The sequence below is a fragment of the Camelina sativa genome, chromosome 12, assembly GCF_030686135.1.
Source record: "Camelina sativa cultivar CO46 ecotype springtype chromosome 12, ASM3068613v1".
NCBI lineage: Eukaryota > Viridiplantae > Streptophyta > Magnoliopsida > Brassicales > Brassicaceae > Camelina > Camelina sativa.
In genome coordinates, this window is record NC_141891.1 from 31,198,736 (window position 1) to 31,213,327 (window position 14,592).

At 44.8% G+C, this 14,592-nt stretch overlaps 26 non-coding genes and 3 pseudogenes across 26 annotated transcripts; all 29 read left to right on the plus strand.

Annotated features, from left to right (window-relative positions):
- The first annotated feature begins 157 nt into the window (after positions 1-157).
- LOC147931553 (5S ribosomal RNA) lies at positions 158-276 on the plus strand (annotated as a pseudogene).
- Positions 277-663: 387 nt separating this feature from the next.
- On the plus strand, positions 664-782 carry LOC147931554 (5S ribosomal RNA). The gene has a single exon (XR_015575700.1). It is a non-coding gene; the product is annotated as a 5S ribosomal RNA (ribosomal RNA).
- A 384-nt stretch (positions 783-1,166) lies between these two features.
- Positions 1,167-1,285, plus strand: LOC147931555 (5S ribosomal RNA). Its single transcript, XR_015575999.1, has one exon. It is a non-coding gene; the product is annotated as a 5S ribosomal RNA (ribosomal RNA).
- Positions 1,286-1,672: 387 nt separating this feature from the next.
- LOC147931556 (5S ribosomal RNA) lies at positions 1,673-1,791 on the plus strand. Its single transcript, XR_015576307.1, has one exon. It is a non-coding gene; the product is annotated as a 5S ribosomal RNA (ribosomal RNA).
- A 388-nt stretch (positions 1,792-2,179) lies between these two features.
- LOC147931557 (5S ribosomal RNA) lies at positions 2,180-2,298 on the plus strand. The gene has a single exon (XR_015575701.1). It is a non-coding gene; the product is annotated as a 5S ribosomal RNA (ribosomal RNA).
- Positions 2,299-2,682: 384 nt separating this feature from the next.
- Positions 2,683-2,801, plus strand: LOC147931558 (5S ribosomal RNA). The gene has a single exon (XR_015576000.1). It is a non-coding gene; the product is annotated as a 5S ribosomal RNA (ribosomal RNA).
- Positions 2,802-3,188: 387 nt separating this feature from the next.
- LOC147931559 (5S ribosomal RNA) lies at positions 3,189-3,307 on the plus strand. The gene has a single exon (XR_015575702.1). It is a non-coding gene; the product is annotated as a 5S ribosomal RNA (ribosomal RNA).
- Positions 3,308-3,691: 384 nt separating this feature from the next.
- On the plus strand, positions 3,692-3,810 carry LOC147931560 (5S ribosomal RNA). Its single transcript, XR_015576001.1, has one exon. It is a non-coding gene; the product is annotated as a 5S ribosomal RNA (ribosomal RNA).
- A 387-nt stretch (positions 3,811-4,197) lies between these two features.
- On the plus strand, positions 4,198-4,316 carry LOC147931561 (5S ribosomal RNA). Its single transcript, XR_015576308.1, has one exon. It is a non-coding gene; the product is annotated as a 5S ribosomal RNA (ribosomal RNA).
- A 387-nt stretch (positions 4,317-4,703) lies between these two features.
- LOC147931562 (5S ribosomal RNA) lies at positions 4,704-4,822 on the plus strand. Its single transcript, XR_015575703.1, has one exon. It is a non-coding gene; the product is annotated as a 5S ribosomal RNA (ribosomal RNA).
- Positions 4,823-5,208: 386 nt separating this feature from the next.
- LOC147931563 (5S ribosomal RNA) lies at positions 5,209-5,327 on the plus strand (annotated as a pseudogene).
- A 387-nt stretch (positions 5,328-5,714) lies between these two features.
- On the plus strand, positions 5,715-5,833 carry LOC147931564 (5S ribosomal RNA). Its single transcript, XR_015575704.1, has one exon. It is a non-coding gene; the product is annotated as a 5S ribosomal RNA (ribosomal RNA).
- A 386-nt stretch (positions 5,834-6,219) lies between these two features.
- On the plus strand, positions 6,220-6,338 carry LOC147931565 (5S ribosomal RNA; annotated as a pseudogene).
- Positions 6,339-6,726: 388 nt separating this feature from the next.
- On the plus strand, positions 6,727-6,845 carry LOC147931566 (5S ribosomal RNA). Its single transcript, XR_015575706.1, has one exon. It is a non-coding gene; the product is annotated as a 5S ribosomal RNA (ribosomal RNA).
- Positions 6,846-7,229: 384 nt separating this feature from the next.
- On the plus strand, positions 7,230-7,348 carry LOC147931567 (5S ribosomal RNA). The gene has a single exon (XR_015576002.1). It is a non-coding gene; the product is annotated as a 5S ribosomal RNA (ribosomal RNA).
- Positions 7,349-7,735: 387 nt separating this feature from the next.
- Positions 7,736-7,854, plus strand: LOC147931568 (5S ribosomal RNA). Its single transcript, XR_015576309.1, has one exon. It is a non-coding gene; the product is annotated as a 5S ribosomal RNA (ribosomal RNA).
- A 387-nt stretch (positions 7,855-8,241) lies between these two features.
- Positions 8,242-8,360, plus strand: LOC147931569 (5S ribosomal RNA). The gene has a single exon (XR_015575707.1). It is a non-coding gene; the product is annotated as a 5S ribosomal RNA (ribosomal RNA).
- A 384-nt stretch (positions 8,361-8,744) lies between these two features.
- Positions 8,745-8,863, plus strand: LOC147931570 (5S ribosomal RNA). Its single transcript, XR_015576554.1, has one exon. It is a non-coding gene; the product is annotated as a 5S ribosomal RNA (ribosomal RNA).
- A 388-nt stretch (positions 8,864-9,251) lies between these two features.
- LOC147931571 (5S ribosomal RNA) lies at positions 9,252-9,370 on the plus strand. The gene has a single exon (XR_015575708.1). It is a non-coding gene; the product is annotated as a 5S ribosomal RNA (ribosomal RNA).
- A 384-nt stretch (positions 9,371-9,754) lies between these two features.
- LOC147931572 (5S ribosomal RNA) lies at positions 9,755-9,873 on the plus strand. The gene has a single exon (XR_015576003.1). It is a non-coding gene; the product is annotated as a 5S ribosomal RNA (ribosomal RNA).
- Positions 9,874-10,260: 387 nt separating this feature from the next.
- LOC147931573 (5S ribosomal RNA) lies at positions 10,261-10,379 on the plus strand. Its single transcript, XR_015576310.1, has one exon. It is a non-coding gene; the product is annotated as a 5S ribosomal RNA (ribosomal RNA).
- Positions 10,380-10,768: 389 nt separating this feature from the next.
- On the plus strand, positions 10,769-10,887 carry LOC147931574 (5S ribosomal RNA). Its single transcript, XR_015576311.1, has one exon. It is a non-coding gene; the product is annotated as a 5S ribosomal RNA (ribosomal RNA).
- Positions 10,888-11,274: 387 nt separating this feature from the next.
- On the plus strand, positions 11,275-11,393 carry LOC147931575 (5S ribosomal RNA). Its single transcript, XR_015576217.1, has one exon. It is a non-coding gene; the product is annotated as a 5S ribosomal RNA (ribosomal RNA).
- Positions 11,394-11,779: 386 nt separating this feature from the next.
- On the plus strand, positions 11,780-11,898 carry LOC147931576 (5S ribosomal RNA). Its single transcript, XR_015576312.1, has one exon. It is a non-coding gene; the product is annotated as a 5S ribosomal RNA (ribosomal RNA).
- Positions 11,899-12,288: 390 nt separating this feature from the next.
- Positions 12,289-12,407, plus strand: LOC147931577 (5S ribosomal RNA). The gene has a single exon (XR_015575876.1). It is a non-coding gene; the product is annotated as a 5S ribosomal RNA (ribosomal RNA).
- A 389-nt stretch (positions 12,408-12,796) lies between these two features.
- LOC147931578 (5S ribosomal RNA) lies at positions 12,797-12,915 on the plus strand. Its single transcript, XR_015576482.1, has one exon. It is a non-coding gene; the product is annotated as a 5S ribosomal RNA (ribosomal RNA).
- A 389-nt stretch (positions 12,916-13,304) lies between these two features.
- On the plus strand, positions 13,305-13,423 carry LOC147931579 (5S ribosomal RNA). The gene has a single exon (XR_015576313.1). It is a non-coding gene; the product is annotated as a 5S ribosomal RNA (ribosomal RNA).
- Positions 13,424-13,813: 390 nt separating this feature from the next.
- Positions 13,814-13,932, plus strand: LOC147931580 (5S ribosomal RNA). The gene has a single exon (XR_015576483.1). It is a non-coding gene; the product is annotated as a 5S ribosomal RNA (ribosomal RNA).
- Positions 13,933-14,321: 389 nt separating this feature from the next.
- LOC147931581 (5S ribosomal RNA) lies at positions 14,322-14,440 on the plus strand. Its single transcript, XR_015576314.1, has one exon. It is a non-coding gene; the product is annotated as a 5S ribosomal RNA (ribosomal RNA).
- The last annotated feature ends 152 nt before the right edge of the window (positions 14,441-14,592 follow it).

The following is a 14,592-nucleotide window of genomic DNA, read 5'->3' on the forward strand; positions in this document are numbered from 1 at the left end:
CTCCAAAACAGTGTTTGGACATGGTTATCGCTTGTTTTTCGATGTTGGAAGCATTTCCAAGGTGACTAAACCGGTCCGCATATCAAGTGGGACCCACATCGAATGATCCATTCAGTTTTCAAAAAAGGATATATGCGATTGCATGGGATATACTAACGGATGCGATCATACAAGCACTAATGCACCGGATCCTATCAGAACTCCGCAGTTAAGCGTGCTTGGGCGAGAGTCGTACTAGGATGGGTGACCTCCCGGGAAATCCTCGTGTTGCATCCCTCCTCCTTTTTTTTTTTTTTGGTTGTTTCGCAAGACTATAGTACATAGAGAACGTCGTAACTTTCAGACCGTGAGGAACCATGCAACCCATAATACCTTTTTGAAAAGCCCCAAGAGAGGTTCTGGCAAGGCAATGGGTCTTTGTACCATTGGACCATTCTCGAGGGCAGATTTTGACGTTTGAGGGCATTTAAGATGTTTTTTTGTTATCCCGACACAATTAGTTACGGCTCCAAAACAGTGTTTGGACATGGTTATCGCTTGTTTTTCGATGTTGGAAGCATTTCCAAGGTGACTAAACCGGTCCGCATATCAAGTGGGACCCACATCGAATGATCCATTCAGTTTTCAAAAAAGGATATATGCGATTGCATGGGATATACTAACGGATGCGATCATACCAGCACTAATGCACCGGATCCCATCAGAACTCCGCAGTTAAGCGTGCTTGGGCGAGAGTCGTACTAGGATGGGTGACCTCCCGGGAAGTCCTCGTGTTGCATCCCTCCCCCCCTTTTTTTTTTTGGTTGTTTCGCAAGACTATAGTACATAGAGAACGTCGTAACTTTCAGACCGTGAGGAACCATGCAACCCATAATACCTTTTTGAAAAGCCCCAAGAGATCTTCTGGCAAGGAAATGGGACTTCGTACCATTGGACCATTCTCGAGGGCAGATTTTGACGTTTGAAGGCATTTAAGATGTTTTTTTTATCCCGGCACAATTAGTTATGGCTCCAAAACAGTGTTTGGACATGGTTATCGCTTGTTTTTCAACGTTGGAAGCACGTCCAAGGTGACTAAACCGATCCGCATATCAAGTGGGACCCACATCGAATGATCCATTCAGTTTTCAAAAAAGGATATATGCGATTGCATGGGATATACTAACGGATGCGATCATACCAGCACTAATGCACCGGATCCCATCAGAACTCCAAAGTTAAGCGTGCTTGGGCGAGAGTCGTACTAGGATGGGTGACCTCCCGGGAAATCCTCGTGTTGCATCCCTCCCCCTTTTTCTTTTTTTTGGTTGTTTCGCAAGACTATAGTACATAGAGAACGTCGTAACTTTCAGACCGTGAGGAACCATGCAACCCATAATACCTTTTCGAAAAGCCCCAAGAGATCTTCTGGCAAGGAAATGGGACTTCGTACCATTGGACCATTCTCGAGGGCAGATTTTGACGTTTGAAGGCATTTAAGATGTTTTTTTGTGATCCCGACACAATTAGTTACGGCTCCAAAACAGTGTTTGGACATGGTTATCGCTTGTTTTTCAACGTTGGAAGCACGTCCAAGGTGACTAAACCGATCCGCATATCAAGTGGGACCCACATCGAATGATCCATTCAGTTTTCAAAAAAGGATATATGCGATTGCATGGGATATACTAACGGATGCGATCATACAAGCACTAATGCACCGGATCCCATCAGAACTCCGCAGTTAAGCGTGCTTGGGCGAGAGTCGTACTAGGATGGGTGACCTCCCGGGAAATCCTCGTGTTGCATCCCTCCTCCTTTTTTTTTTTTTTTGGTTGTTTCGCAAGACTATAGTACATAGAGAACGTCGTAACTTTCAGACCGTGAGGAACCATGCAACCCATAATACCTTTTTGAAAAGCCCCAAGAGATCTTCTGGCAAGGAAATGGGACTTCGTACCATTGGACCATTCTCGAGGGCAGATTTTGACGTTTGAAGGCATTTAAGATGTTTTTTTGTTATCCCGACACAATTAGTTACGGCTCCAAAACAGTGTTTGGACATGGTTATCGCTTGTTTTTCGATGTTGGAAGCATTTCCAAGGTGACTAAACCGGTCCGCATATCAAGTGGGACCCACATCGAATGATCCATTCAGTTTTCAAAAAAGGATATATGCGATTGCATGGGATATACTAACGGATGCGATCATACCAGCACTAATGCACCGGATCCCATCAGAACTCCGCAGTTAAGCGTGCTTGGGCGAGAGTCGTACTAGGATGGGTGACCTCCCGGGAAGTCCTCGTGTTGCATCCCTCCCCCCTTTTTTTTTTTTGGTTGTTTCGCAAGACTATAGTACATAGAGAACGTCGTAACTTTCAGACCGTGAGGAACCATGCAACCCATAATACCTTTTTGAAAAGCCCCAAGAGATCTTCTGGCAAGGAAATGGGACTTCGTACCATTGGACCATTCTCGAGGGCAGATTTTGACGTTTGAAGGCATTTAAGATGTTTTTTTTATCCCGACACAATTAGTTATGGCTCCAAAACAGTGTTTGGACATGGTTATCGCTTGTTTTTCAACGTTGGAAGCACGTCCAAGGTGACTAAACCGATCCGCATATCAAGTGGGACCCACATCGAATGATCCATTCAGTTTTCAAAAAAGGATATATGCGATTGCATGGGATATACTAACGGATGCGATCATACCAGCACTAATGCACCGGATCCCATCAGAACTCCAAAGTTAAGCGTGCTTGGGCGAGAGTCGTACTAGGATGGGTGACCTCCCGGGAAATCCTCGTGTTGCATCCCTCCCCCTTTTTTTTTTTTTTGGTTGTTTCGCAAGACTATAGTACATAGAGAACGTCGTAACTTTCAGACCGTGAGGAACCATGCAACCCATAATACCTTTTTGAAAAGCCCCAAGAGAGGTTCTGGCAAGGCAATGGGTCTTTGTACCATTGGACCATTCTCGAGGGCAGATTTTGACGTTTGAAGGCATTTAAGATGTTTTTTTGTTATCCCGACACAATTAGTTACGGCTCCAAAACAGTGTTTGGACATGGTTATCGCTTGTTTTTCGATGTTGGAAGCATTTCCAAGGTGACTAAACCGGTCCGCATATCAAGTGGGACCCACATCGAATGATCCATTCAGTTTTCAAAAAAGGATATATGCGATTGCATGGGATATACTAACGGATGCGATCATACCAGCACTAATGCACCGGATCCCATCAGAACTCCGCAGTTAAGCGTGCTTGGGCGAGAGTCGTACTAGGATGGGTGACCTCCCGGGAAGTCCTCGTGTTGCATCCCTCCCCCCTTTTTTTTTTTTGGTTGTTTCGCAAGACTATAGTACATAGAGAACGTCGTAACTTTCAGACCGTGAGGAACCATGCAACCCATAATACCTTTTTGAAAAGCCCCAAGAGATCTTCTGGCAAGGAAATGGGACTTCGTACCATTGGACCATTCTCGAGGGCAGATTTTGACGTTTGAAGGCATTTAAGATGTTTTTTTTATCCCGACACAATTAGTTATGGCTCCAAAACAGTGTTTGGACATGGTTATCGCTTGTTTTTCAACGTTGGAAGCACGTCCAAGGTGACTAAACCGATCCGCATATCAAGTGGGACCCACATCGAATGATCCATTCAGTTTTCAAAAAAGGATATATGCGATTGCATGGGATATACTAACGGATGCGATCATACCAGCACTAATGCACCGGATCCCATCAGAACTCCAAAGTTAAGCGTGCTTGGGCGAGAGTCGTACTAGGATGGGTGACCTCCCGGGAAATCCTCGTGTTGCATCCCTCCCCCTTTTTCTTTTTTTTGGTTGTTTCGCAAGACTATAGTACATAGAGAACGTCGTAACTTTCAGACCGTGAGGAACCATGCAACCCATAATACCTTTTCGAAAAGCCCCAAGAGATCTTCTGGCAAGGAAATGGGACTTCGTACCATTGGACCATTCTCGAGGGCAGATTTTGACGTTTGAAGGCATTTAAGATGTTTTTTTGTGATCCCGACACAATTAGTTACGGCTCCAAAACAGTGTTTGGACATGGTTATCGCTTGTTTTTCAACGTTGGAAGCACGTCCAAGGTGACTAAACCGATCCGCATATCAAGTGGGACCCACATCGAATGATCCATTCAGTTTTCAAAAAAGGATATATGCGATTGCATGGGATATACTAACGGATGCGATCATACAAGCACTAATGCACCGGATCCCATCAGAACTCCGCAGTTAAGCGTGCTTGGGCGAGAGTCGTACTAGGATGGGTGACCTCCCGGGAAATCCTCGTGTTGCATCCCTCCTCCTTTTTTTTTTTTTTTGGTTGTTTCGCAAGACTATAGTACATAGAGAACGTCGTAACTTTCCGACCGTGAGGAACCATGCAACCCATAATACCTTTTTGAAAAGCCCCAAGAGAGGTTCTGGCAAGGCAATGGGTTTCGTACCATTGGACCATTCTCGAGGGCAGATTTTGACGTTTGAAGGCATTTAAGATGTTTTTTTGTTATCCCGATACAATTAGTTACGGCTCCAAAACAGTGTTTGGACATGGTTATCGCTTGTTTTTCGATGTTGGAAGCATTTCCAAGGTGACTAAACCGGTCCGCATATCAAGTGGGACCCACATCGAATGATCCATTCAGTTTTCAAAAAAGGATATATGCGATTGCATGGGATATACTAACGGATGCGATCATACCAGCACTAATGCACCGGATCCCATCAGAACTCCGCAGTTAAGCGTGCTTGGGCGAGAGTCGTACTAGGATGGGTGACCTCCCGGGAAGTCCTCGTGTTGCATCCCTCCCCCCTTTTTTTTTTTTGGTTGTTTCGCAAGACTATAGTACATAGAGAACGTCGTAACTTTCAGACCGTGAGGAACCATGCAACCCATAATACCTTTTTGAAAAGCCCCAAGAGATCTTCTGGCAAGGAAATGGGACTTCGTACCATTGGACCATTCTCGAGGGCAGATTTTGACGTTTGAAGGCATTTAAGATGTTTTTTTGTTATCCCGACACAATTAGTTACGGCTCCAAAACAGTGTTTGGACATGGTTATCGCTTGTTTTTCGATGTTGGAAGCATTTCCAAGGTGACTAAACCGGTCCGCATATCAAGTGGGACCCACATCGAATGATCCATTCAGTTTTCAAAAAAGGATATATGCGATTGCATGGGATATACTAACGGATGCGATCATACAAGCACTAATGCACCGGATCCTATCAGAACTCCGCAGTTAAGCGTGCTTGGGCGAGAGTCGTACTAGGATGGGTGACCTCCCGGGAAATCCTCGTGTTGCATCCCTCCTCCTTTTTTTTTTTTTTTGGTTGTTTCGCAAGACTATAGTACATAGAGAACGTCGTAACTTTCCGACCGTGAGGAACCATGCAACCCATAATACCTTTTTGAAAAGCCCCAAGAGAGGTTCTGGCAAGGCAATGGGTTTCGTACCATTGGACCATTCTCGAGGGCAGATTTTGACGTTTGAAGGCATTTAAGATGTTTTTTTGTTATCCCGATACAATTAGTTACGGCTCCAAAACAGTGTTTGGACATGGTTATCGCTTGTTTTTCGATGTTGGAAGCATTTCCAAGGTGACTAAACCGGTCCGCATATCAAGTGGGACCCACATCGAATGATCCATTCAGTTTTCAAAAAAGGATATATGCGATTGCATGGGATATACTAACGGATGCGATCATACCAGCACTAATGCACCGGATCCCATCAGAACTCCGCAGTTAAGCGTGCTTGGGCGAGAGTCGTACTAGGATGGGTGACCTCCCGGGAAGTCCTCGTGTTGCATCCCTCCCCCCTTTTTTTTTTTTGGTTGTTTCGCAAGACTATAGTACATAGAGAACGTCGTAACTTTCAGACCGTGAGGAACCATGCAACCCATAATACCTTTTTGAAAAGCCCCAAGAGATCTTCTGGCAAGGAAATGGGACTTCGTACCATTGGACCATTCTCGAGGGCAGATTTTGACGTTTGAAGGCATTTAAGATGTTTTTTTGTTATCCCGACACAATTAGTTACGGCTCCAAAACAGTGTTTGGACATGGTTATCGCTTGTTTTTCGATGTTGGAAGCATTTCCAAGGTGACTAAACCGGTCCGCATATCAAGTGGGACCCACATCGAATGATCCATTCAGTTTTCAAAAAAGGATATATGCGATTGCATGGGATATACTAACGGATGCGATCATACAAGCACTAATGCACCGGATCCTATCAGAACTCCGCAGTTAAGCGTGCTTGGGCGAGAGTCGTACTAGGATGGGTGACCTCCCGGGAAATCCTCGTGTTGCATCCCTCCTCCTTTTTTTTTTTTTTTGGTTGTTTCGCAAGACTATAGTACATAGAGAACGTCGTAACTTTCAGACCGTGAGGAACCATGCAACCCATAATACCTTTTTGAAAAGCCCCAAGAGAGGTTCTGGCAAGGCAATGGGTCTTTGTACCATTGGACCATTCTCGAGGGCAGATTTTGACGTTTGAAGGCATTTAAGATGTTTTTTTGTTATCCCGACACAATTAGTTACGGCTCCAAAACAGTGTTTGGACATGGTTATCGCTTGTTTTTCGATGTTGGAAGCATTTCCAAGGTGACTAAACCGGTCCGCATATCAAGTGGGACCCACATCGAATGATCCATTCAGTTTTCAAAAAAGGATATATGCGATTGCATGGGATATACTAACGGATGCGATCATACCAGCACTAATGCACCGGATCCCATCAGAACTCCGCAGTTAAGCGTGCTTGGGCGAGAGTCGTACTAGGATGGGTGACCTCCCGGGAAGTCCTCGTGTTGCATCCCTCCCCCCTTTTTTTTTTTTGGTTGTTTCGCAAGACTATAGTACATAGAGAACGTCGTAACTTTCAGACCGTGAGGAACCATGCAACCCATAATACCTTTTTGAAAAGCCCCAAGAGATCTTCTGGCAAGGAAATGGGACTTCGTACCATTGGACCATTCTCGAGGGCAGATTTTGACGTTTGAAGGCATTTAAGATGTTTTTTTTATCCCGACACAATTAGTTATGGCTCCAAAACAGTGTTTGGACATGGTTATCGCTTGTTTTTCAACGTTGGAAGCACGTCCAAGGTGACTAAACCGATCCGCATATCAAGTGGGACCCACATCGAATGATCCATTCAGTTTTCAAAAAAGGATATATGCGATTGCATGGGATATACTAACGGATGCGATCATACCAGCACTAATGCACCGGATCCCATCAGAACTCCAAAGTTAAGCGTGCTTGGGCGAGAGTCGTACTAGGATGGGTGACCTCCCGGGAAATCCTCGTGTTGCATCCCTCCCCCTTTTTCTTTTTTTTGGTTGTTTCGCAAGACTATAGTACATAGAGAACGTCGTAACTTTCAGACCGTGAGGAACCATGCAACCCATAATACCTTTTCGAAAAGCCCCAAGAGATCTTCTAGCAAGGAAATGGGACTTCGTACCATTGGACCATTCTCGAGGGCAGATTTTGACGTTTGAAGGCATTTAAGATGTTTTTTTGTGATCCCGACACAATTAGTTACGGCTCCAAAACAGTGTTTGGACATGGTTATCGCTTGTTTTTCAACGTTGGAAGCACGTCCAAGGTGACTAAACCGATCCGCATATCAAGTGGGACCCACATCGAATGATCCATTCAGTTTTCAAAAAAGGATATATGCGATTGCATGGGATATACTAACGGATGCGATCATACAAGCACTAATGCACCGGATCCCATCAGAACTCCGCAGTTAAGCGTGCTTGGGCGAGAGTCGTACTAGGATGGGTGACCTCCCGGGAAATCCTCGTGTTGCATCCCTCCTCCTTTTTTTTTTTTTTTGGTTGTTTCGCAAGACTATAGTACATAGAGAACGTCGTAACTTTCCGACCGTGAGGAACCATGCAACCCATAATACCTTTTTGAAAAGCCCCAAGAGAGGTTCTGGCAAGGCAATGGGTTTCGTACCATTGGACCATTCTCGAGGGCAGATTTTGACGTTTGAAGGCATTTAAGATGTTTTTTTGTTATCCCGATACAATTAGTTACGGCTCCAAAACAGTGTTTGGACATGGTTATCGCTTGTTTTTCGATGTTGGAAGCATTTCCAAGGTGACTAAACCGGTCCGCATATCAAGTGGGACCCACATCGAATGATCCATTCAGTTTTCAAAAAAGGATATATGCGATTGCATGGGATATACTAACGGATGCGATCATACCAGCACTAATGCACCGGATCCCATCAGAACTCCGCAGTTAAGCGTGCTTGGGCGAGAGTCGTACTAGGATGGGTGACCTCCCGGGAAGTCCTCGTGTTGCATCCCTCCCCCCTTTTTTTTTTTTGGTTGTTTCGCAAGACTATAGTACATAGAGAACGTCGTAACTTTCAGACCGTGAGGAACCATGCAACCCATAATACCTTTTTGAAAAGCCCCAAGAGATCTTCTGGCAAGGAAATGGGACTTCGTACCATTGGACCATTCTCGAGGGCAGATTTTGACGTTTGAAGGCATTTAAGATGTTTTTTTTATCCCGACACAATTAGTTATGGCTCCAAAACAGTGTTTGGACATGGTTATCGCTTGTTTTTCAACGTTGGAAGCACGTCCAAGGTGACTAAACCGATCCGCATATCAAGTGGGACCCACATCGAATGATCCATTCAGTTTTCAAAAAAGGATATATGCGATTGCATGGGATATACTAATGGATGCGATCATACCAGCACTAATGCACCGGATCCCATCAAAACTCCAAAGTTAAGCGTGCTTGGGCGAGAGTCGTACTAGGATGGGTGACCTCCCGGGAAATCCTCGTGTTGCATCCCTCCTCCTTTTTTTTTTTTTTTGGTTGTTTCGCAAGACTATAGTACATAGAGAACGTCGTAACTTTCAGACCGTGAGGAACCATGCAACCCATAATACCTTTTTGAAAAGCCCCAAGAGAGGTTCTGGCAAGGCAATGGGTCTTCGTACCATTGGACCATTCTCGAGGGCAGATTTTGACGTTTGAAGGCATTTAAGATGTTTTTTTGTTATCCCGACACAATTAGTTACGGCTCCAAAACAGTGTTTGGACATGGTTATCGCTTGTTTTTCGATGTTGGAAGCATTTCCAAGGTGACTAAACCGGTCCGCATATCAAGTGGGACCCACATCGAATGATCCATTCAGTTTTCAAAAAAGGATATATGCGATTGCATGGGATATACTAACGGATGCGATCATACCAGCACTAATGCACCGGATCCCATCAGAACTCCGCAGTTAAGCGTGCTTGGGCGAGAGTCGTACTAGGATGGGTGACCTCCCGGGAAGTCCTCGTGTTGCATCCCTCCCCCCTTTTTTTTTTTTGGTTGTTTCCCAAGACTATAGTACATAGAGAACGTCGTAACTTTCAGACCGTGAGGAACCATGCAACCCATAATACCTTTTTGAAAAGCCCCAAGAGATCTTCTGGCAAGGAAATGGGACTTTGTACCATTGGACCATTCTCGAGGGCAGATTTTGACGTTTGAAGGCATTTAAGATGTTTTTTTTATCCCGACACAATTAGTTATGGCTCCAAAACAGTGTTTGGACATGGTTATCGCTTGTTTTTCAACGTTGGAAGCACGTCCAAGGTGACTAAACCGATCCGCATATCAAGTGGGACCCACATCGAATGATCCATTCAGTTTTCAAAAAAGGATATATGCGATTGCATGGGATATACTAACGGATGCGATCATACCAGCACTAATGCACCGGATCCCATCAGAACTCCAAAGTTAAGCGTGCTTGGGCGAGAGTCGTACTAGGATGGGTGACCTCCCGGGAAATCCTCGTGTTGCATCCCTCCCCCTTTTTTTTTTTTTTGGTTGTTTCGCAAGACTATAGTACATAGAGAACGTCGTAACTTTCAGACCGTGAGGAACCATGCAACCCATAATACCTTTTCGAAAAGCCCCAAGAGATCTTCTGGCAAGGAAATGGGACTTCGTTCCATTGGACCATTCTCGAGGGCAGATTTTGACGTTTGAAGGCATTTAAGATGTTTTTTTGTGATCCCGACACAATTAGTTACGGCTCCAAAACAGTGTTTGGACATGGTTATCGCTTGTTTTTCAACGTTGGAAGCACGTCCAAGGTGACTAAACCGATCCGCATATCAAGTGGGACCCACATCGAATGATCCATTCAGTTTTCAAAAAAGGATATATGCGATTGCATGGGATATACTAACGGATGCGATCATACAAGCACTAATGCACCGGATCCCATCAGAACTCCGCAGTTAAGCGTGCTTGGGCGAGAGTCGTACTAGGATGGGTGACCTCCCGGGAAATCCTCGTGTTGCATCCCTCCTCCTTTTTTTTTTTTTTTTGGTTGTTTCGCAAGACTATAGTACATAGAGAACGTCGTAACTTTCAGACCGTGAGGAACCATGCAACCCATAATACCTTTTTGAAAAGCCCCAAGAGAGCTTCTGGCAAGGCAATGGGTCTTCGTACCATTGGACCATTCTCGAGGGCAGATTTTGACGTTTGAAGGCATTTAAGATGTTTTTTTGTTATCCCGACACAATTAGTTACGGCTCCAAAACAGTGTTTGGACATGGTTATCGCTTGTTTTTCGATGTTGGAAGCATTTCCAAGGTGACTAAACCGGTCCGCATATCAAGTGGGACCCACATCGAATGATCCATTCAGTTTTCAAAAAAGGATATATGCGATTGCATGGGATATACTAACGGATGCGATCATACAAGCACTAATGCACCGGATCCCATCAGAACTCCGCAGTTAAGCGTGCTTGGGCGAGAGTCGTACTAGGATGGGTGACCTCCCGGGAAATCCTCGTGTTGCATCCCTCCTCCTTTTTTTTTTTTTTTGGTTGTTTCGCAAGACTATAGTACATAGAGAACGTCGTAACTTTCAGACCGTGAGGAACCATGCAACCCATAATACCTTTTTGAAAAGCCCCAAGAGAGGTTCTGGCAAGGCAATGGGTTTCGTACCATTGGACCATTCTCGAGAGCAGATTTTGACGTTTGAAGGCATTTAAGATGTTTTTTTGTGATCCCGATACAATTAGTTACGGCTCCAAAACAGTGTTTGGACATGGTTATCGCTTGTTTTTCGACGTTGGAAGCATTTCCAAGGTGACTAAACCGGTCCGCATATCAAGTGGGACCCACATCGAATGATCCATTCAGTTTTCAAAAAAGGATATATGCGATTGCATGGGATATACTAACGGATGCGATCATACCAGCACTAATGCACCGGATCCCATCAGAACTCCGCAATTAAGCGTGCTTGGGCGAGAGTCGTACTAGGATGGGTGACCTCCCGGGAAGTCCTCGTGTTGCATCCCTCCCCCTTTTTTTTTTTTTTGGTTGTTTCGCAAGACTATAGTACATAGAGAACGTCGTAACTTTCAGACCGTGAGGAACCATGCAACCCATAATACCTTTTCGAAAAGCCCCAAGAGATCTTCTGGCAAGGAAATGGGACTTCGTACCATTGGACCATTCTCGAGGGCAGATTTTGACGTTTGAAGGCATTTAAGATGTTTTTTTTTATCCCGACACAATTAGTTACGGCTCCAAAACAGTGTTTGGACATGGTTATCGCTTGTTTTTCGACGTTGGAAGCACGTCCAAGGTGACTAAACCGATCCGCATATCAAGTGGGACCCACATCGAATGATCCATTCAGTTTTCAAAAAAGGATATATGCGATTGAATGGGATATACTAACGGATGCGATCATACAAGCACTAATGCACCGGATCCCATCAGAACTCCGCAGTTAAGCGTGCTTGGGCGAGAGTCGTACTAGGATGGGTGACCTCCCGGGAAATCCTCGTGTTGCATCCCTCCTCCTTTTTTTTTTTTTTTTTGGTTGTTTCGCAAGACTATAGTACATAGAGAACGTCGTAACTTTCAGACCGTGAGGAACCATGCAACCCATAATACCTTTTTGAAAAGCCCCAAGAGAGCTTCTGGCAAGGCAATGGGTCTTCGTACCATTGGACCATTCTCGAGGGCAGATTTTGACGTTTGAAGGCATTTAAGATGTTTTTTTGTGATCCCGACACAATTAGTTACGGCTCCAAAACAGTGTTTGGACATGGTTATCGCTTGTTTTTCGACGTTGGAAGCATTTCCAAGGTGACTAAACCGGTCCGCATATCAAGAAGGACACACATCGAATGATCCATTCAGTTTTCAAAAAAGGATATATGCGATTGCATGGGATATACTAACGGATGCGATCATACCAGCACTAATGCACCGGATCCCATCAGAACTCCGCAGTGAAGCGTGCTTGGGCGAGAGTCGTACTAGGATGGGTGACCTCCCGGGAAGTCCTCGTGTTGCATCCCTCCCCCTTTTTTTTTTTTTTTTGGTTGTTTCGCAAGAATATAGTACATAGAGAACGTCGTAACTTTCAGACCGTGAGGAACCACGCAACCCATAATACCTTTTTGAAAAGCCCGAAGAGATGTTCTGGCAAGGCAATGGGTCTTCGTACCATTGGACCATTCTCGAGGGCAGATTTGGACGTTTGAAGGCATTTAAGATGTTTTTTTTTGATCCCGACACAATTAGTTACGGCTCCAAAACAGTGTTTGGACATGGTTATCGCTTGTTTTTCGACGTTGGAAGCACTTCCAAGGTGACTAAACCGATCCGCATATCAAGTGGGACCCACATCGAATGATCCATTCAGTTTTCAAAAAAGGATATATGCCATTGCATGGGATATACTAACGGATGCAATCATACAAGCACTAATGCACCGGATCCCATCAGAACTCCGCAGTTAAGCGTGCTTGGGCGAGAGTCGTACTAGGATGGGTGACCTCCCGGGAAATCCTCGTGTTGCATCCCTCCTCCTTTTTTTTTTTTTTTTTGGTTGTTTCGCAAGACTATAGTATATAGAGAACGTCGTAACTTTCAGACCGTGAGGAACCATGCAACCCATAATACCTTTTTGAAAAGCCCCAAGAGAGCTTCTGGCAAGGCAATGGGTCTTCGTGCCATTGGACCATTCTCGAGGGCAGATTTTGACGTTTGAAGGCATTTAAGATGTTTTTTTTTATCCCGACACAATTAGTTACGGCTCCAAAACAGTGTTTGGACATGGTTATCGCTTGTTTTTCGACGTTGGAAGCACGTCCAAGGTGACTAAACCGATCCGCATATCAAGTGGGACCCACATCGAATGATCCATTCAGTTTTCAAAAAAGGATATATGCGATTGCATGGGATATACTAACGGATGCGATCATACAAGCACTAATGCACCGGATCCCATCAGAACTCCGCAGTTAAGCGTGCTTGGGCGAGAGTCGTACTAGGATGGGTGACCTCCCGGGAAATCCTCGTGTTGCATCCCTCCTCCTTTTTTTTTTTTTTTTTGGTTGTTTCGCAAGACTATAGTATATAGAGAACGTCGTAACTTTCAGACCGTGAGGAACCATGCAACCCATAATACCTTTTTGAAAAGCCCCAAGAGAGCTTCTGGCAAGGCAATGGGTCTTTGTGCCATTGGACCATTCTCGAGGGCAGATTTGGACGTTTGAAGGCATTTAAGATGTTTTTTTTTGATCCCGACACAATTAGTTACGGCTCCAAAACAGTGTTTGGGCATGGTTATCGCTTGTTTTTCGACGTTGGAAGCACGTCCAAGGTGACTAACCCGATCCGCATATCAAGTGGGACCCACATCGAATGATCCATTCAGTTTTCAAAAAAGGATATATGCCATTGCATGGGATATACTAACGGATGCAATCATACAAGCACTAATGCACCGGATCCCATCAGAACTCCGCAGTTAAGCGTGCTTGGGCGAGAGTCGTACTAGGATGGGTGACCTCCCGGGAAATCCTCGTGTTGCATCCCTCCTCCTTTTTTTTTTTTTTTTTGGTTGTTTCGCAAGACTATAGTATATAGAGAACGTCGTAACTTTCAGACCGTGAGGAACCATGCAACCCATAATACCTTTTTGAAAAGCCCCAAGAGAGCTTCTGGCAAGGCAATGGGTCTTCGTGCCATTGGACCATTCTCGAGGGCAGATTTTGACGTTTGAAGGCATTTAAGATGTTTTTTTTTATCCCGACACAATTAGTTACGGCTCCAAAACAGTGTTTGGACATGGTTATCGCTTGTTTTTCGACGTTGGAAGCACGTCCAAGGTGACTAAACCGATCCGCATATCAAGTGGGACCCACATCGAATGATCCATTCAGTTTTCAAAAAAGGATATATGCGATTGCATGGGATATACTAACGGATGCGATCATACAAGCACTAATGCACCGGATCCCATCAGAACTCCGCAGTTAAGCGTGCTTGGGCGAGAGTCGTACTAGGATGGGTGACCTCCCGGGAAATCCTCGTGTTGCATCCCTCCTCCTTTTTTTTTTTTTTTTGGTTGTTTCGCAAGACTATAGTACATAGAGAACGTCGTAACTTTCAGACCGTGAGGAACCATGCAACCCATAATACCTTTTTGAAAAGCCCCAAGAGAGCTTCTGGCAAGGCAATGGGTCTTCGTGCCAT